This window comes from Pyrgilauda ruficollis, unplaced genomic scaffold (assembly GCF_017590135.1).
Source record: "Pyrgilauda ruficollis isolate IOZ18807 unplaced genomic scaffold, ASM1759013v1 scaffold99, whole genome shotgun sequence".
Classification (NCBI taxonomy): Eukaryota; Metazoa; Chordata; class Aves; order Passeriformes; family Passeridae; genus Pyrgilauda; species Pyrgilauda ruficollis.
This window is the reverse complement of record NW_024532043.1, coordinates 1723279-1745805: the sequence shown is the minus strand read 5'-3', so window position 1 is coordinate 1745805 and position 22527 is coordinate 1723279.

The following is a 22527-nucleotide window of genomic DNA, read 5'->3' as shown; positions in this document are numbered from 1 at the left end:
AACATAAGAGTAGTTTGAATAGACAAAAGTGTGATTTTGTATTGCCTCATTGGAAAAAAAAATTAAATTGTGTTTATGGAACCTGTTAACCAATTTGATGCTCACAATAATAATTGTAGGAGTGATAATAACTGTAATCATTGTACTATGAAATGAGCATTGGGGAAAAAGGCTGTGCTAACAATAATCACTGGAATAGACAACCACTGGAGCACATAATCTTACAAATCACTGAAGAAATCACCGTAACGCTTCTTGGATCAATAATACAAATGGTTTGGTACTTACATAAGTGAAAAGAATGAGAGCAATTAATTCCATTCTTGCAAATCATTGATCAGCTGCCTTAAAAAAAGTGTGACTTTTAAAGCCTAAAATATTCCTTTGTGTCATGAGTCCTTGCAATGAGCCATTGAAATTTGCAGCATATCTTGAGGTGGTGCAAAGATATATAACTTAATTGAAGTCAATGGTATCGAGGCATTTTAGATCAAGGACTAAATACTTACAGTTTTGATAGAGAAGCCTAGAAGAACACTACTAAGCGGGTGCTTCACTTGATCTTTGATGGCAGTGGCTGTCTGAATATTGTTTGGCTCCTTAGGTAACTGGATGAGTTGGAAGATTCAGAAAGGCCTCCGAAATAGGGAAATAAAATTGACAAATGGCTGCAACACAGGGGAAAAAAGTAGAAAATAGTTACATAATAACTGAGAGAACAAGAGGGAGAGGAGAGGGACAGAGAGTGAACTCAGAGGACAGGACTTTCAAAGGCACCTTGGTATATCTACTTACCATAAAGAGCATTGTGATTTTAAAAAATTTATATATTTTGGGGTAGTCACATTAACAAGAACACCTTAGTGTCTAAACTCCATGCTTGGGCATGACATAACAGAGGCCAAAGCTGTCTGAACTCTTGTCAGGTCACTGCCAGTCCACCGGCAGCTCAGTTTGGAAAGATGCTAGTTCTCTTTTCTCACATTTTTGTGTGGACAGGAAAAAGTTTGGTAGCAATTGAGCTGTGTCTGGGCCCAGGCAGAATGGGAATGAGGCAGCGTCTGGCATTTAAATAGCTGCGAAAATTAAATGCCTTCCAAGTTTAACAGCACCTGACCAGTGATCTGTGGATTTAAAATCTGGGGTTATGCTCAAAGTCCTAGCAGGGTGCACAATGTTCCTTTGTGGATCATATCTCAATGGTCTTTGGAAATCCTGCAAAGTGTCTACCTCATGTCAGCAACATTTTACTGAAGTTTAGTTTGGATCTTTGAAACACACGTAATAAAACAAGCAAATAAACAAACAAACAAAAACCTTAGTTGAAGATTATTTACTAACCAGTTCTATGCTTATCTACATTCTTTGTCCAACAGTGATATTAATCCAAAATTATGAACTGGTTTGTTTTAAAGGACCATTTGTGTATAAATGGCTTAGCTTTGATATTTTCAGCTACTGAGCATAATTATACCTTTAATAAAATTATTGATTGGGCCAAATTGGTAAAAAAGTTACAATTAAATGACAAGGGATTCAAGACCAGTGATTAGGACAACGGAGCTTTAACAAATTTTTACAATGAATTGTTTTGAAATTCAAAACAAAATATAATTAATAACTAAATATAATTATATGAGCTACAAATCAAAATTTACATGTTTCAATAGTCTGTATGATTTTTAGAGTTACTTAGATATAAGTCTAATAATGGATATTCAGTCTTGGATGGCTTTTTCAAGAAGAGCAAGTTTTCCCTGCTATTAAAAAAAAAATCTAGAATGAAAGGGTCATGTATATAAAAAGACACCAAACTTTGTCACTGTCTTTCTGTAATCTGAAAGATTTTAGAGGTAGAAGTCAATGGCAATTTTTCATCAGAAGGGGTTTACCTGTATACACGTTGCCAAGGCAGCAAAATAAAGCTGTAGGAGATTCTTTACAGTAATTGCATTAGTTGTGTAATAATAGCAACAAAGATACCATAAACAGCATTATAACAGGAGCAAAAACCTTATTCTTTCAGTTATATTGGATCCAAATGTTTAGTGGAACATTTCTGTTTTTAGCAGCTTTCATAAGGAAACAAGACTGATGAGGACTAGAGTGGGAAACAAAGGTAAAAGAAGTTGTTCCTGATTGCAAAACAGATCAGTGTCACAAGCCAGGAATAAGATAACCAGTCTTCTTTGTTACAGACTTCTTTTCATATTATCCATCATAAGAATAGCATAAAATTATTAAAAAGAACTAGTAGAATGAAAATTAAATTAACATCTGTAGGTTTGCCATTAGCAAATCATTCATGAATGTTTGCTACTTGTTCTAAATGCAAAAAATAACTACTTATCTGCTAAATGTTCAAACATTGATTCTGTATTATTTGAAACACTGAAAATAAAAAAAAAATAGAACTATGCTAAGGGCAGTTATCAGCTGGCTAGATCAAAGACCACATTTGTAGAGGTTTTAGGTATTTACTAGGTAGCTTTCTGGACTCTGATGTCCGCCTCTCACTGCTTTATTAGTGGAATGCATTGGAAATGAAAAAGAAGCAGAAGCAACACAAGATTGACTTGCTGATTTAGGGAAAAATAATTTTTTCTGCTAGAAGTCAACCTAAAGAACTGTGATTTTCTATTGATCTGTGTGCTTTAAGTTACTGTACTGGTACTGAACTACTCAAAATCCTATTATGTTCCTATATTGTCCTCTCTTAGCTCCTCTTCTGCCCAGGCTCATCTAAGCTGTGTATTAGCTGATTAAACAGTTGGTTGCTGGCAAACAAAATATGTGATAAGCAAGCTTATTTTACTTTTCTTCACTCAGGGCTTAAATTGGCCTTTATTTCTTGTACTTAGTTAATTTCTGCAAAATTTGTTGAAGTGTGATTTTGTTACCTTTATCCCGCTGTCAGACTGGACTAAAATTGTCCAGTGGGTTCAAAATCACTGCAGACAATTGGACAGATATCTGCACAAAGAACACAAATCACATCAAGATTGTTCCTTTAGGAAAAAAATAGCAAAAATAAATGTAGCAGATCTTGCTTTATTTGTGCATTCTCACAATTTACTTTTTAGCTTCATTTTGTAAATACGAATCTTAAATGGGTGGTGATTATTGTTCTCATGGAAAACTTTAATTTCATCTTATTCACGCACTGGGAGATCAATGTGGCTTTGGTTTTTCAAACACATATCCAGGGTGATTCAAATACAGCTCCTAGATTATATAAAACACTGAATTCTAATTAATTCATGATCATTGAAAAAAAAGAGAACTAAATAATATTATTTTTTAGAGCCAATGTCCTAACTGCATCATGAACATTAAGTAACCAAGACCTATCATCTCAGTTTTCTGATTATTAATTTAAAAATAAATGTGAAATTTTTCCAAAATATGGATCAAATATTTTCTTCCTTTTTTTCGTGAGTGTCTGGAATTTGTCTCAGGACCAAATGTGCTGAAATAATGAGGGATGATATTTGACATAATGAGGGGATGGTATTAAAACCTGAACCTTTACAAAAACATTGCATGACAGTTCCAGCCCAAATTTGTGAAACTGACAAGTATTTGTCTCAAGTTCTAAAAAACATGCAAAATGCTGGTGGTTTCCTGAGGAGGAAGGAACATTTAATGAAGGTGGCATTGAGAAATATAAATGCTTTTGAAAAAAAATGGGATTCCACAGAACACAAGGAAACGTGGACTGAGTAAGTGTTGCTTTTCCTAACAGTCCTATTTGGTAAATGAAATATTCTGTCCAGAAGAGTGGCAAAATTAGACTGGATGGAACATTGAGGAAAATACCAGAGGAAACAATAATTTGTTAGCAAAAAAGGACAAGATGATCTACCCAGTGGACATTTGTAATTGTTACAATTCAAATCAGAATCTGCTGTAACTGAGAATGTCTGGAGTCATTGTGTTCCTTTAAAAGAGGCCGAGATGCTGCCAATTATGAAAATTGTCGTGAAGTACCACATTCACTGAAAATCTTGGACTTCTTTGATGTTTTTGGAGGGTAATGCAAATGTTTGTCTATTCAAGGCTTCATTTATTTTCATGCAAAAAGAAGGAAAGAAGGTTGGAAGAGAGACATTTCTGTTCATGTGCACCATATCCTCCAAAGGTGGAGACAGGGCAGGAGGATTCAAAATAGATTCAGGAATAAGTAGTGGAATCTGACATGTATAATCAACAGCTCATCCTGGAGGGGGAGAGTTTCATTATTGACAAGTTTGTCTTTATAATCTAAATGGTTTCACCATTGAAGAACTGAGCTGCCCAGGCTCTCCAATGGGAAGTGTTTACTAGTGCTATAAGAGCTCTGTCCCATCTAAAGCCACGTTCAGCTGTGGTTTGTTTATTCTCTGTAATGCAACAAACCTGCTAGAATATCCTGCTCCCAGCTCCCTACGGCTCCTGCCCTTATGTCCTCACCTGCTGAGCAGGTCCTGGCAGGGACTGCAAAGCTTGCACAAGTGATGGCTCGCAAAAACTGCTTTTCTGCACAAAAGGAAATTAACCCCAGTATCTTTGCTCTGTAACAACTGTTCACATCCAGGATCTTGTGATACCTGTCTCCCAGCTTTCTCTGTCCCTATATTAGACAACTAAAGTGAATCATTCTGACATTATCATCCCTAAAGATACGGATGTCAGCAGGGGATCATTCATGATATTTGAAAGGAGATGTTTGAATACAGTGAAATGTTCTCAGGATGTGCACAATTCTGCTCCACTGACTGTAGAAGATCTATATCTCTACAGATATCTGTCTATATCTATCTCTATTCATCTACATCTCTCTCTCCCTCCCTCCATCCCAGTCCTCCACCTTGTATCTTCATCACCTCTGTAGCTGAATTAGATGATGCAAAAAGTTTTCCAAAAGTTAAAGATACCCGAGGTAAATTATTTCCCTATACTGCTTTCCACATAGGATAATTTGAGATCACTCTAACAACCAGTGGATCAAAATGGTAACTCAGAAATTCTGGTACAGCAGTTTACCTTTTCTCTCTGACACCTGGGAAATGGGTCACATAGTCCTTCAGGCATACAGTAGCACTGGGAGTGGCATACCGAATAAACTGGACCATTTCCACTGCTTTATGCAACACTTGGTTTCTAGGAACTGAATTGAAAATACTTTCTAACAGGCAGAAGGGTGGTGAAAAGCAGGTTTACTTTCCTATAATATGATATGCGCTAGCTCCTCTCCAAGAATATCTGTGCAGGAGGACATGGAGCAGTCAACTGGGAAATGAAAAATGGGAGTACAGAATTAGATTAGCAAGGTAAAGATATTCTGATCACAAAGGGATCTTTTACTTATAAAGTAAGGGCACTGCTGAGACCTGAATCAAGGCTAAAGTAAATTTGGCCAGTCTTTTGGCCACAGACATCCTAATAAAAACCTGAAAGTCTCATGTTAGCAATCAAGAGACTGTAATTTGCAGTACAAAATAAATTCATGAAATCATTATGAAACTTCAAAACAAGATCTCATTCAGAGTCTCCAAACTGCCTTCAGTAACTTTATTTCCTTTACAAGGGATAGAAAACTGTAAGGCATTGAAGCAGAATAAAAATGATGAAGGTTTTTCAATGGGCTCATTGTAGGAATAAAGAAAATAAACTATCAAACTGGCCTTTATTGTCAAGGTAAAGAGACATTTTTGTGCTGAACGTTTCTACACTGATTTGTGAGACACACTGTCTCCATGTAAAGTTTACATCTATATCCTATTCACATTTTAGTCCTGAATACAGCGAGAAAAAATAGGTTAAAATAACTGGGAATTATTCTCCAAAAAATTATGTCACCATTACCTCAGAGTAAATGTGTCTTTAGTTTTTTGTTGCTCCTTAAATAGCTTTTTTGTGCTGCTAGAGTTTAAGCACTGCTGGAACTCTGTCAATTCTTGACCTTATTTTTTTTCTTGCCTAAGTAAGGAAAACTCCCAGCTGATTGTAAGAGTGCTCTGTTGCCATCACAAAAGACCCTCTTCTTTGGGAAAAAAAAAAAAAAAGAAGCTGAATTTCCGGTGTGAGATCATCAGGTTCAAGAAAAGGAGAAAAAATGCTCTTAAAAAAATAACTGAAGCAGACAACAGAGCAGGAATTGGTGATTATCTGGCAGACAGTCAGATCAACACTCATGGCAAGGAACGAGGAACACTGGCTCTGCAGCTGCAGGCTAAAAAAAAATGGTGAGTCTAAACAGTGAGCATTTATCAACAACTGGAAGCATTTAGACAAAGCAACTAATTTTTCATTGTTCTCCATTATAATAATTTTTTTTGCTGCATTCTTCTCCAGTCAGAAAGGCAATTAGCATACAGAGTTCTCATCAGTCCTTCTGAGAGCTTTCTCTCCTTTCCAGGACTGACACAGTAGAGCTGGTTGCACACAAGCAGTTATTGGCATGACTAAAAGATCTGGGGGCAAGGCAGATAGCCTGCATAATTTATTTAGTTTTAAAGGGATCACAGAGGCACTATTCCAAACAAGCTGAATTCTGGTGGGAAAGAGCTTGTTCTTCCCCAGTTATGCTCTGTGTTTGAAGTACTCTTTAGAAATTTAGGGCCTTGGCAAATAACATTTGGTCCCTTTCAGATGCCTTGGGCTATACTGCTGAGACAGAGAGAAGCAGAGTTCATGGACTGATCTCTTTCGTGGAATTTCAGTTTGGAGACCTCATAAAGTTGAGAGAGACACCACAGGCTCACTCACTTCTCTTACAACTGCAGCTTCTCATAAGGAGGTGTGGACTGGAGCTATTAAAAATTGGGGTAGAAAACAACATATGAATATTAAAAGTAGGTTATGAGTGGTGGGATGAGATTTGCTTCTACTCTGATCAAGAGGACAAAGTCACAGAGCAATGACACTCTTACCATGAGATATCCTTGTCTTATCCCTTACAATTTCCTTTGGCATGTGGGACTTGAAGGTACAATCTGTCCCTATCCTCAGCATTTAACAGAGGGCTTTTTCCTTTCTTTTCTTCATGAATTCAGAGACTGTACACATAACATGGAGGCCAAATGTTTTGGAAAGTGCTGTATTACAGAGGGAAAGCTCAGCATACATGTGAGTGTATCCCAGGCGAGAGCATGCGTTGATTTGAGGGAAACCACTCCTGTCAGTCTGCCTGCTGGGGCCTGTAAAAGCAGATTAGATAAACACAAAAAAATATCTATGTCAGAAAGCAATTTTTTCCTATGGAAAAAGTGACTGGATGTTCTAACCATTTTTTATTATCTCATGTCAGATACATCAGCTGAGGGCTTGGCCCTTCATTTATACTAATTGTATGTAATTTATTGCATTGAGAATTAACTAGGTGGCAGTAATCACTCAATGATCTCAGATGCATATCATAAAACTTACGAGTTTTCTTGTCAGATTGAAACTGGGGGAGGGGGAGGATGGACAAGTTTCAGGTCTTAAAAGAATATTTTGTCTTAATTGAACTTTGCAGCAGCTTATGTAGCAGATTTATTACTAGCACAAAGAAGGCATTCATGGGTCCTGTTCATCACTGACATTGCAGATGCACAGAGCCTTTAACTCTATGTGCTAAAAAGAACCGCTGCATTTAGAGAACTTTAGTTCTGAAACTGTTAACAGAAAATTCATACTGTGCAGAATATTATCCACTGTTACTTCATCCTCACAGGTACATCAGTGTTCCACAATTCTTTACACTAAATGTGTGCCTCATAGAGGCACATGGGGAGGCATAGAGGCACATAGAGGCATGGGGAGAGAAAAACAGGAAGAAAAGAGGTGGAGTTCTGATGGAACTGACAAAATAGTTAAAAAAAAGAATACGAAATATGGTGTAAACCTTGATATAAGCCTGTGTGTCCTAAAAAGCGTTTATTATGAAACTGTTATAGATAAAGTTTTTTTCCAGTCTGTGTCAGTAGCAGCAACTCGGAGGACAAGAACAAAAGTAAATTGTAAGCTATAAGAGTCTCCTCACTGTACAGCTTCCAGGACAGAGGCTCCACTAGAAATACAACTCTGTGAAGACCTTACTTCAACATCTTTTGGTGGGAAGGTAGCCAGCTTCTGCCTGTGAAGACCCTAAGTTTATTTGTCCTGCAGTCCATAGCTTTCTCCTGAATGTTAGGAGATAGGCTGATATGTAGACAGATTTGAGAAGGTTGCTTGATTTTACTTGTAAGGGTTTTTTAAAGTTTTCTCAATTTTGAACTAATGTGATTCAGTCAATATCTGTCTAGTCTGGGACTAGATGTTTTCAAATGGTGTCTGTGAGTTCATGTTACAAAGCTCTTATTAGTTCTGTGGTGACATTTTAGAATATGCTACTTGACAGGTATGAAAAAAGAAAATAGAAATACAGTACACCAGACAGAAATTCCTCTGAAGGAATGTAGAAAACCCCTGATACTAAGCTGATATAAGGGCAATGCCTGTTATTCATGACAACATGTATGAATGGAAGGAAGTGCAACATGTGCATCTCAGTAGGTCATTAAACATGAAAATTCTCAAGTAAGTTATGATCCTATTTTGGAACTGACTGTACTCTTTCTCTAATATAAATCCTTGAAAATCATTATTTTTGGAAAGAAGTGTACATTTGCTCCAAGTAAAATGGTAAAATTAATGATTGGTTGCATCTTTACTAATGAGTAGGAAGTTGTGCCCAGTCTTCTTGGAAATGATTTTACAAAGTTAACTGTGGATAAACTTCCTCAGAATTTTGATTCAGAAATGTGGAAACAAGATGAGAGAATATGTGTTCACTCTTTGAGCAGGGGAGGAAACCACTGGCATGCATTTTTGTGGATGAGGTATTATAACAACCAGCAGTAGCAAAATATTCACACAAGTTGCAGCATGGAAGTGTTTTAGACTGATGCTCTTAAAGAATCAAGCATGGTATCTTAGTAAATATATATTAAAATAATTATTATTTCTGACTAAGTATCCCCTGTGAAATTTACAATAAAACTTCAGAGTAAAAAGAAAAATAATCAGAAGTAAAGACATTTATGAAACTTCTAAAAACTGAAAATAAATGATACCTTTAATGTAACAGATTCTTAAAACAGTGTGTGACTGAGTAGAAATACTGTACAATGACTGCAGTGTAACAAAGACACCTCTATCACTGTAGTGCAACTTTCCCCCTCACATTTTCCTTGGCTGAGTTCATTTTTTTTTCTGTCATGATAAGACCATCAGGAATATAGGAGTTTTTTTCTTCTTTATTCATACACATTAGTCACCTTTTCCCCTCACTGATTATAAATGAAACATTGTTTGTGTTTCACTGATTCTACATGGTGATTGAAAGGAGGCTCTTTATATTATTACCAATAAATAAACAAACAAAGAAATAAAAATGCCAAGGCTCTTCCACATATTTATTCAAGGCTCTAAATTGTGAGAGAATTTACAAGGATCAGTACAGCACCCAGTGGCTGTGCAGAGCTGACAGGGAAGAAGTGAGTCTCTGTGTTAAAGGGAAGGGTAAGTAGGAGATGAGGGAAACAAACTCTGCACCAATTTTGGCATTGTTTTCCCCTTACTACACACTGACTTACTTACTCCACTGTATATCTGAAAAGCTTTGGGTACATTTGTTTGTACCACAGTGGATATCACTGTAGTTTACTGCAAACTGTGTGAAGTATAGGAAAAGATTGCAATTGTCTTTTGTCAAATCCCAAATACATGTTGCTCTGCCACACGATGACATTTTAGTCATTAGTTTTACCACAGTGAAGATAAAACATATATTTGGAGGAACATGCATAAACATATATGTATGTATATAGACATATTTGGGAGACTAGTGACTTCGAGTTTTTTAGGCATGAGAAAATGTTGAAGTTTGAAAATATTTTTTTCTCATTTTGTCTTTGACATTTGTGGTTCTCTCTTTACAGCACTAGATTCAGTGTTTATATTTCAAGATTTCTACTTTTCTTAAATGTTGCTGTTTAAGTAATATATTTACCCACCAGATAAGTATGTTTTTACCACACGAATCTTTTATTCCAAAGAGAAGCATTTTCCAAAGTATGTTGCTGAATAAAAGCTGATGTTACCTCCAATGTTAGGAAAAACCTTTTTTTTTTTACTTTTTGTCCTACATCTGCTATGAATATCATGTATGACTTTAAGTATTGTTTTCACCTTCCTTTATTTTTTAAAGTATTGCTGTAACAACCTTTTCTCTTGTTTTTCAAATTACCAAGATAACAGAAACCAACCTGGTATTTTCTTGAAGGATTTCTTCTTAATCAATCCATCTGATCTTTCTCATTTATGAAGGAGAGAGATACATTTCTTTACTCATGGGGTGCTGTACTGCGTAATTATATTTGAAGTATTTTTAAATTCATCAATTGTCCATGCTGGGGAATAGTTAAGAATGTCAAACTTGATAAAAATATTAGAGGGCTTTATCATTGATTATCTGGTGAATACAAAAGATCTATGTTACTTTGCTGAAACTTTGGGAGCATATTTTAAGTACCTCAAAACAGATCAATTCCTGTTTGTATAAAAGCAGGTATCTAATAGTTATAATATTATGCATAATTTTATGTCAGCATTATTAGCCTGATAATGTCTATTTGAGAAATTCAGTAATGAGGATTGTTAAAAGCATATTGTAACTATTCCATACCAGAGATGGAATTCAAATAGTCCAACTAATCAGCATAATAACTGAAAGAATAGAAATATATGAAGGTACTTTATGATTTGCTTTCTCTTCTTCACTGTGGATCATGCGTTCATTAACCTCTGATCATGTTTGGCTCCCTCATTCAGTTCTCTCCAACTAGATGTCATCTTTGTAAGAGAAGCCAAGCAAATGCTAATATAGAAGAAATTTCTTCTCTAGATAAAATCACAATATATATTTCAATTGGCTAATTATATTCAGTCTCTCACTGGCCAGTGAGTCAGTGAGACTGCTTCTGAACACATCTTTCTGTTTCTATGTGCACGTCAAGGACTCTTCAAATTATATGGTCCCTTTCACTATGAAAGAAAAATTGTTATAACACAGATAAAAGAAATAAATTAAGCCACATGATAGTGCTTCTGCAAGATATATTATTGCAAACAAAGACTTTAATATAATGATAGGATTATCATATTAATGTGTTATGATTTGAGTATTCAAAAATGTCTCTCATGTTACTCTATTACAGTGATGACACAAAAGTATTGCAATAAAAATCCTAATTATAGTCCTTCTACTAATTACTATAATATATTTTAAGAGCATTAGTCAATTTGTTTTTTTTTTTTCTTTTTTGATTCCTGAGACTACCTGCAAAAAAGGAGAAAAATTGAAGTACATTCTAGAATCATATTAGACTCTATTAGACCCTATTTTCTTCTGGATCTACTTTTTTTTTTTTTTGGTTGCTACATCATTCAGAGATCACTGGAGGATCATCCATTTAATATTAAGATCTTCATAATGTCTGCAGGATTTTGAAGTCAATTTTATCATCAGAAAATCCTTCCAGGAGAGAGAAACACAATTAATAGAAACAAAACTTTCATTCTTGCTCTTTTCTTAGTGTAAAATAGACAATTTCTGACTGAATACTGAATACCTCTTGCTCTGAAAAAATATTGTTAAGAGCTGAGGAATATCCTCTAGACTCTCTGTCTTGCTGCAAGGGTGCAGTTTTATGTGAGAAGGGGAATTTGCTGAGTCTTGAAGTCCTGCTTGCAACTGATTTTATGCCTGCATTTCTCTTCATAAAAGTTATTGCTTGTTCAACTCTTAAATGAAGTTTCCAAGTTGAAAAGGGCATACTGATGGAAACCAAGACATCACTCAAACATTCCAACCTTAAACATAAAGTCTTACATTTTATGTTTATATCAGTTTTTTTGGGATTGCTTTATATAGGAATTCCTTAATTTTTGGGGACCTTATTATATGATTCTTCATCTTGGAAAGAAAATGTCTTTGCGGTACCTTTGGACATCTTTGGGCATGCATAGAATAAATGTAACCAGGAAGATACCAGGATATACTGGATTTTTTTCTTTGGTAATATTTCCTGATGAATTTTCCAGGTCCACATGCTATTGCTAAAAAATTATTAAGATATATAATGATAGATTATTTGAAGTTACAGTTTATCATGAATGGATCTGAAAATCCAGAACTGTTAAACTCAGCTGTCCAAGATCCACATTCATACTCTGTTAAAATTTCACATGACTGAATAACAATTGCATATATATTTACATCAAATTTTAAAGCATTTCATGACTGCATAGTGCCATTTTCAAGGCAAAGAACAGTAGGGTCATAAAGCACTCATTCTATTAGAGGTAGCCAAGTCATTCTCTGAGAGAAAGAGTTGAATAAGTTAGAATATACAATTTTTATGTGAGAAGTGATGTTTGAGGAGGGATTTGGAAGAAAAATGGATGAATGCCAGTGGCACTAGCTTGGAAATTATTTTCATTTTATTATTCTGATCTCTCTGCACCAAGATTATAAATTTATAAGTTACTGAGATTCATATAAATTATATACAAAATCTCCAAAGAAATCCTGCCACATTAAAAAACCATGAAAATTAAAAAATGTAATTCCTGAAACAGAAGAATGTCACTACTTGAATTCTATCCCCGTGCACTTGTGTATTACAAAGCAGCCTTAAAATTGCATGACCATTCACTAGTGTAGTCACAATACTTTGTGATTCTTCCATTCACTGGGTCAGACTGCTAATTTATATTCTTTATTTTCTCTCAATGCTGTCTGCTCCAGATTTTGCCCCATCTAGTTTGCTTATCTAGCTCCATACTGTGCTTATCCTCTGATTAACTGATTGCTTTCATGTCTCAAGTCACCATCAGTTTGGTTCTATTCCCTTTTGTGCTTACTATTCTGACTTTAGAACCATCTGCAGAAGTATTGACCATTTACTCTATAAGTATGTATGAACAAATCAGCTCTTGAGGTGATGGTTGGTAAGGAGCCAATCTTAATGAGTGAACAAAAGATAATTTTGTTTCTTCCTCTGAATAAAAAGTAGGCAGTAAAATTTTTTCTGTCTTATTATTAATAGATATAGCATCTCTGTGACCAGAGCCAGTCTGGGAGCCAGAAGAGATGACACGAATACACTGGAATTGGAGAAACATTAAAAAAGTCCCAATCCTGTGCTGAATTATTCCTTTATTGAGGAAAAGTCAGGAACCAGCATACTCCTTTCCCTAAGCAGCAGGGCACTGTGTTCAAAAGAGTGCTTGCAAGAGTGATCTTTTATTGCAGACATCCACACACCGTAGGTGCAGGTCTCTGCTGCCTGTCCTTGAGGAGTGTAGTTGCTCTCCAGCTGGTTAGCATTTATGCAGCAATCAGCAGGAAGAACTAAGTAGAGCTGCAGTGTTCTTGTGTAGCTCAGCAGAAAAATGTTCTGTGCTCCGCACTGCTTTGGACTGCTGAGATAAATTCTAATCGACAGGCTTCAGCAGCACAGCCATTACACCTGCACTCCCCATTGCACCGGCCGGGGAAAGACTGAGTGCATGGAGTGCTAACAATGAATAGGCCAAAAGTATCCTGTGGAGGGGCAATAGAGAGGTTTTAGGATTATACACTTGCATGGATTTCCACAAAGTATTTAAATGATTTTTTTAGAATAACTGAGAATGATCATAATGTGGGATTTTCTTTTGGTTGGTTGGTTTGTTTTTTTGGAGGGGGGAAGAGCATAAATGGTATGGAAGCAACTCTCTTAATTATTGAATGTAACATTACTAAATTAATAAATGACAAGATAACTTTTTTTTCCCTTGGGATAATTTAGGGCAACTACACTTCATCCACTGCAAAGACAGATGGAAGTGGGAGGGAGTTCATGCTCTCTGACCCTGCTCTGAGAGATGGATGCATGAACCTTACCTGCCTGCCCTTCAACAGAAAGGAACAAATTTGTAGCAGTATGGGGGATCCACCCAAGAGGAATCCTTTGAGTGATCAGCAGCACTGCATTGCCTTGTTACTTCAACGTGCTCATTATGAGACCTTTTGCCCAGTTCTTCCAGAATGCAAAAAACATTTCTGACTGGTCTACTTGTAAATGCTTAAAATAAATTCTTCAATGAGCATCAAATTATCCATGGTATTTTCTATCCAGTGCAATGAATGCATTTACTTACTGGATAAGATGTGGTTTCATGTAATCCCCAGATGATAATTTGACTGAAATATTCTAGGGAGTCATTATGAGTGTTTTATGCAGAGAATCAGAGAGGGAAATAATTGTATGCACTTGACAGAATGAAATGCTTGTAAAAACCAGTGATTTTATCTGGTACCCTTGAATACAAGACAGATCCTATTTACTTTGTCTAAATGGAAAAGAAATCTCAATGAAAAATCTTGTCTTGGTGTTAACTTGGTTTAGTTGCTTAAAGGCTCGGTACCTACACTCCCCACTTAATATCTTCTTCTTTGCCAAAGTACTGTAAATTCTGCAGAAACAGCTAGTATCCTGGCACAATGCCCTATAAAATTCTTGTCTCCCCATGCTGACAATTCTCTTTTCTTTCACTTATATATTGGTTTCAGTTATTCTTGCTGTCAATCTTTATTAACTACAGAAAGAAGCACTTATTATTATTGGCATTTAAGCCATTAGAGTTTACTGGGCAAAATTTTATCGCTTGCTCTTTTAGAATTTGCAAATATTGGATGCCCTGTTCTCTACAAACATTTCATGTTTTCTGTCTCTCATAACATGTAATTATGTATAAAATGGGTTCTGTGGTGGCACAAAGAAGCTTTGTGGATATACTTACCATCACCATAAGACAGTTTCTTTGTAGATTAACAATGGTAAGAGTGCACAGGAGTTCAGAGTTCATAGATCTAATGCCTATAAGGGGCTTTCAGTTAGAAGTTTAAGTGCTAGCTACTGACATTTTTATAATGAGTCTGCAGCTCTGAAAAGGAAAGCAAATAATGATTAACCACACTGTATCAGAGAAGAAAGAATTCCCTCTGTGGGAAGAATGTTAATGTGGAAGTGAAAAAGAAAATATTAAATGTTTAATAATATTCCTTGTTGAATGACTATTTCTGGAGGCCTGCAATCTGGAATGTAAAAAAAGGCTGCTATAAATATTACCATGTATAATCTCAAAAAATGTACAGAAGGAAACACTTTGATCCTGTTTTGTGGCAATTAGACACACCTCTCCAATGCACTCAGAAATCATTCTTCTTCTGCACTGCTTTCTCTGCTTATTCTTATTTTTTGGTATCCTGGTAATGCTCTGGAGTTTTCCCTTTTAGTCTTTCAAGAACACATAGAAACTTACGTTTGTAAGCAATCCAAAGAAAATAACTCTCACAATCCTTTTTATGATATGGAAATATTGTACTGTATTTGTATTTTGCCTGAGAGGAAAAATTTTCCTAGATAGACAAAATTTCCCTAGATTTTTAGGAAAACAAAATCAGAAGGGATAGATTATGGGCTCTTTTCCTATCCCCTGATTTGTTTATTTTTAGATTTAAAGCTACATAAACTGAGATTGCTTTGCATTTAATTCCTAATAGTGTTGCTGACTATAATTTTTATGATCATGACGCTCTTCAGAACCCCAGGCACATTATGACCCTATGGTGTTTGTCAGTGCAGAAATACAGAGCAGATAAATGGTCTCTATAGCACTTTCAGGGTCCCTACCTTTACAGCCTATTACCTATAACAGAAAAATGGAAATACAGGTTAACAGAGAAGCAGAAAAAACAGTGACCTGGTATTGTCCTTGGCATATTTGGAGCTTAGCAACTATATGTTTTTTAATATGTATTGCAGTTATAGAGAATATTAAAGATGGAAAACAAAAAAAAAAGAATATTTGTGGAGGCTTACGGAGAGTATGGAAGAAAGCTCAAACAAGAAAAAAGATCATGGACTCCCACGGAATGAATAAGTAGTAACAACAAGAGGTTACACTACAAAGAGTGGAAACAAGTGCCCTCTCTTCAATGCAGCAGAGAAGTTGTGAAGAATTTGCACCAGATGTGCAGCTTAAGGTGACGGCTGTAAGAATGTTTTTGATAGCTGCCTCATGGATGGCTGTGCTCATGGTAAGATTGCATGCATCAGTGACAGAGAAATCAAGCCACAAAATCTGGAATAGAGTTTGACATGTTTAGTTGCCCAAAAGGATAGGAAAGAGCCTCCAGAGTTTAGCTGTAATGAGGACATGAGGACTACAAAAAGGTCTTAATGTAAATTTTTATTTAGCTTATGATCTTCCATGGCAGTCTCTAAAATGACATTATTACCACTGGTTAATAATATTATAATAATTAGATCTAGCCTTATTTTCTGTATAAATTTTTTTCTATATTTTGTAACACTTTCTGAAGTAAAAATACTGGAAATTTGTGCTGTTTCCTTCTGGTTGAATTACCGAGCTAATGAGCACAACACTTCACTATGGCTTCCAAAATTACTTTCTGAGTATATTTCACTGCATGCACAAACGTTGTCATTAAAGAAATGGTAACTCAAATAGCAATGCTGTGAGATATTAAAAAGGGTTGATATGAAGTTCATATGGCTCCCTCAAGATTTCATGTGGTATAATCTGTAATGATAATAGACTCTCTTCCACTGTGTGTTTGGTGCCACAGCTGAAGCATTTTGTTCTCATAGTCAGAAAAATATGCATGTCCAAGTTGGGGCTTGCCAGTTCAGTAAGAAGAAATAACCCAGAAAGTACTGAAGATTAGATTTGTGTCATTTTTCAGTTATATATTGAGCTTCTCCTTGAAGAAAAGTGGTTATTCTGGGGCAGCATTGATAAAGAGAGATAAACAGCTTTCTCTTTGCATCTTTCTCAGATATATTCCCCATGGTTACTACCAGTGCCTGGCAATTTCTTTGTGCTGGCAGGTTCTTCATTCTCAATTTTCACTCCGTTAGACAGACGTGCAACGTACTTCTACTGAAATGTTTTATCAAAAGCTCTATGCAATATGACATATTAAATCTGCAAAGTAGTGTTCATATAGGTATGAGGTCTGGCATGCTAATGTTTTGCTATTATGCCCCTGTACACTGAAAGAATTGGCCTATATGTACAAAAGTTATATTTATGCATCTTGAGTTTTGTTCATGAAAAGCTAATGGGCTTGATTCTGTAAGGCAACAATAGCTTTACTTCTGGCTGAAACCAAAATCAAAGCAACATACGAATGAAACATGCTGAAAAAATGTGAAAATCCTAAGACAAACCATCAAGAGGGAATAAAATTTTAAGCAAAGTTCGAGATGTAAAGAAAAAACTTGGCAGTTTCCAACAGTCCAAGAAGGTTGTGAGTTCAGAAATCAATCTATAGATTACACTGATCTTTATATGACAGTAATATTGATACCATTCTCCCTGTTACATAAACATTGCAGAAGATTTTAATGAAGTCAGCAAATTTTCTACTGCATTTCTTAGCTGGTAAATCCTTTTTAACAAAATAAGCAATTAATCTAAACCAGCATTCATCTAGGAGACCTCAGGAAGGACAAGCATTTATTTTGATCAAAGAATTGCTAACAGGGATATTTATAAAAATTAATAATTAAACAGAGTATCTTAATTACTCTGTGGAAACTTCAGATGAACATACCAGATCCACTGGGGAAGAAGAGTGTGTTGGCAACTTTTCATTATAACAGGCAGATAAATATAGAACAATTATAAGTATGGTTTACATTATTTGTATCCCCACTTCTGCATCTTAACTGTTACAACCAATTTATAAAATTTCAGACTTTAAATTCTATTTATTGCAGTTAAATGATTGCTCTCTATCATGGCTTGGGCCTTTTATACACATAATGTGCACATATAGATCATGAGCACTATTGGGATCATTTCTCAGGAGTATCTGGGTTATACAGGAAATGTGAAAGTAGATTAATCTGTCCTAATTCAGGCATTTAAAAAACTCACTCTGTGGTTCATTGAGAGAAATAAGGGTATAGAGCCAATGATTAATTTCTTCCTAAGCCTGAAACAGATCAAACTTACCATTCTCTAGTGAAACCTATTTCTTTCCATTGATTATCACAGGAGTCCAGGATGCCTGGCTGCTCCTTAAACACCTAGTATGAGGAGAGAGGAGCTCATACCTTGGGAGCCTTTCCTACTCAAGAAAATTACCTTAGCAGTAAGGTTGTCTTTCTATTTCAGCTCTGAAATTGGAATTAGCTCTAATCCCTAGACCCATCATTATTTAAATTATTTCTTAGAAATCTCAAGAAGTTACAAATTATCAGAGTGGAATAAGAGAACTGAAATGAGGACTAGGAAGGTAGAGCCATAAAACAAGTCAGGACATTATATCGAGTTCAGTCACAGTATTGATGTGTGGACAATCATGTGTAAAAAACTCTTTTCATGTTGGACTTAGAGTACAGTGGTTAAGGGTTGATTATCTAGCTGGAGTTTGGTAACAAGTGGGGGATGTCAAGAGTCCACTGTAGTCTTTATCAATGACCTGGAGGAAACATCAGTATGCACTTTTATTAAGTCTGCAGATGACACCAAACTGTGGAGGACCAATCAAGGTGCTCAAGAACAGGGGCACTCTCCAATGGACCTAGATAAGCTGGAAAAATGGACTAACAGGAACCTTAACAAATTCATAGAGGACACATACAAATTCCTGCACCTGGGGAGGAAGATGGTACAGGCTAAGAACAGAGAGCTGGGGAGTAGCTGTATGGAAAGGGAACTTAGGGTCTGCTGGACAGCGAGGCGAGCGTGAGCCAGCGGTGCCTCGGCACAACAGCCGCTTGGACAGCATGAATGGGATCAAAACCAGCATCTAAAAAGGAGGGGTTAGCCCCTCTGCTTAGCTCTCATCAGTTTTAGTCCCCCCAGCACAAGATAGTCATCAATATCTGGAGTCAGTTCAGCTCATGGCCACCGTGATGGCACAGGGCTACGGCACTTGCCCTGTGAAGAGAGGCTAAGGGAGAGGTGTTGTCTCCCTTGAAAAACAGATGACTTTGAGGGAATTGAACCCCATCCCTAAATACCTGTGGGGAAGCTATTAAAATGTGGAGCCAAGCTTTTCAAGAGCTGTATAGAATCAGACTCTGAAGAATCATTAAAATTGGAAGAGAATACACCTCAATTATATAGTCCAGCTTGTCTGCTGAAGCAGAATCCACTAATGAAGCCTGCCCAAAATTACATAGTGAGAGAATGACATTAATTCAAATAAGGGAGGCTCAGGTGGATGTAAGGAGAAATGTTTTTCTCAAGACTACAGTCAAACTTTGGAAGCAGTTACTCAGAGAGGTGATGCAGTCTTGTTTCCCCTTAAGGGTCTTCAAGATGCAAATAGGTGTTGGACTTCCTGAGGTTCCTTATAATCAGAATAATTCCATAAGAAATATCCTCTTCTGAGTACACAGGGGCAGAAAAAGAGCTATAGCTAGTGGTCAAATTTTTGGTTCATTAATCCCTACTTGGGCACATCATGAATTTGTCAGGGTATGTAAGTTCATCAGGTTCTACTTCAAAAAAGGTGCTAAAGCTCTTATTAAAAGACTGTTAATGCTGAGCATCTGTGATTAATTATTAGAAATCTCTCTCTAATTTGTAGCCTAAATTTATTAATGGGTTTGTGTTCTGTTTTTCGTGCCAATTTAGTTCTTAAACTTAAATGACATTTGTTCCTCCCAGGCATTTATCTGCTTGGTGCATTTATAGGCAGCAGTGATGTTACTTTCAGTATTTATGTTGTTAGGCTGGATAAAGCAGATGCTTACATCCCTGTCTGTCTCAGGGGAAATGTTCTCCATTCCCTTCTTCATGCTAGCTGCTGATTTCAGTACCTGCCCCATTCATTTTTCCTGGACATGTGACCAGGATTTGGTGTTGGTCTGTACTCCCTGAAAGATTTTAGTAGTACAGCATGACACACGCTACCTTCTCAGACAATTTCTTCCTCCTTGAACAGTGCCTTACAGTTTCATACAGACATTGCATAATGCTAGGTGAAACTAATCAGATTTTGGCTCCCCTGTCCTGCCTCCGTGCTTAGCTTTGTATGCTGCATTAACAAGGGAGTGCTTGAGTATGTGGAGCCTTAGGGCCCGTCCCAAACTGTGAATTTGGATGCACCAATATTTACGTGTTCAGTATATGAGCTCACAAAAGAAATAAGCCACCTTCTAATGTGTCATCTCGCAACAGAGCAGTCAATATTTGGAGCATTTTCATCTGTATTGAAATGTTAGACTTTCTTCAAAGCCAGCAGTAGCTGGGAAAGAAAATTACTGAAGGCACTCACAAATCAAACAAGCATCCAATTTTTCTGGCCTCCTCCATGAATTTTGACAATCTGGAATACTTTGAATAGTGAAACATCTATTGTGAAAGCCCAGTGACCAAACCCAGTGACAAACCCAGTGACCAAAACATTATGACACAAGTCCCAGTTAGTGATGTTTTTTATTGCATTGGGAAAATGCTAATATACAGAGTTCCTTCTCCTCTTAAAAATGTGTAAGAACTAGATAAATTATTTATGTTAGACTTTTGTAAATTGCTTCAGATTCAGTTCTTTAAAGTCTGAAAAGCACATCTGGACATGCATCAGTAAAAACAGGCTAGGCTTCCCTTGAAACAGCTTGTACTTTGGAAATAACCACACAATTTGTGATCAGGATGACCCTGGTGTTTAGTTGAACAACATTAAAGCATTCCATCAACAGGAATTAAAAGATTCAAGCCAAGATCAATTTGCTGACCTGATGAAAACTGGGATTTGCAATGCTGATTTGCTATGATGGCAACAGCCTTATCCAGTTAATTGCATAAAAAAATTATCGGTTTTCTCCTTCAATATTACAGTTGTCCTTAAAAATTCTCAAAATTGGGACATTTGCAAGCTATTCTGGAGAAAATAATATCTTACCATATGCAAGTGTGTCAGCACATCCAGACTCATATTAGTATGTCCAAAAATGAAGGATAAAAATGGAAACTGTAATCATTACAATCCTTCAGCAGTCATATTAGATATGGTTCCTATATGTAAAGTTTAAATTTTTTTTGCACAATTTTATCTTTTATTAAGATAAAGTAGGTTTAAGAAGGAAAAAAAATAACCTGGGATGATACCGAAAATAATAGACTACTTATACATTTATTGAAATTTTCACCATTAACTCACCTATATTCATTTTTATATGCAAAAGGGGGAAATTAAGAAGTGACTTAAGAATGATGTTGTAGGACTTACAAAACACACTTACTTGTAGAATAATGTGCAGACGCTGCATTTTGTTCAGATCTTAGGGGTGATTTGCAGTCTCTGAATCATTGGATAAAAGCCAGATAGGAGCCCTCACATTAACTAACATGGAGCTGGAACCTTATGTTTAAACAAATGAATACTACCTCAATTTCCTGAAAGAATGGCATGTAATGCTAATTACTGTGCCATAGGATATTCTACCAGGTCTCTATCCACCACCTGAGTAGGGTTTTTTCCTGAGTCCCATGTCACAGTGTCAGACCAATGTGGCTGTCTTGGACAGCCTATATCACAAATAGCACTGACTGCTTATGTTCAGGTAGCTAGGTCAAGCCCAAAATGAGAATACCCTGGTTAGTGTGCAGGTTAACACTGAACTGCATGCATCTATAGGTTAGTGTCAGCCTGTGAGCTGGGTATCTGTTTTCAGTCTATAACTACTGTCAAAGGAAGTCTATGAGTCAATGAGGAAATCTAAAGCATAGAGAATTATTTGGCTGACCACAAGTAAAACCATTGAGTTTCTCATGTAACTGGCTAGTGACTTTTGAAATATTCTAGGATATAAGAGACATGTACATGGGGTTTGGATATTAGACACAAGATGTATGGCGGGTCCATGGCTTTATGGAACAAGCCAAATGCTCCATGGGATAGCTTCATGTATTTAGTGTTTCAGTTAAGAGCCAATTCCTGTGCTTGAGGACAGTATCCAGGTTGGTGATTTTAAGCTTTTCTCACAGTCAGTGGGGGAAAGGACATGCTTGTAGGGCCTGACTTGACTGTTTTAGGTATCTCACAAGAAGTGATAAATTACATTATAAAAGTGACAGATGGTATGAAAGGCATGTACCTTTTGTCATGTTGAGGAATACCCCCAGTGCAGGTAGCTTGGTATCCAAGTTGCACTTTGTGCCCTGGGTGGTGAGAAATGGCTGAAGCCCCTGAAATCAGCTGTGGATGGACACTGACTTTTAACCTAACAAGGGGCAAGCAGAGCTGCAACACTGGCCAGACAGGGGGCTGGTCACCAGAGACCCTGCAGGACCCAAGTGGAATGAGAAGAGCCCAGACCAAAATCTACAATTGGACCAAGAGGCTAATGCAGGGCACATGAAGAGCGTGTGCATAGGCTGTAAGGGTATAAAAGCCCAGAGATCACTTTGCTTGGTTTCCTCCTT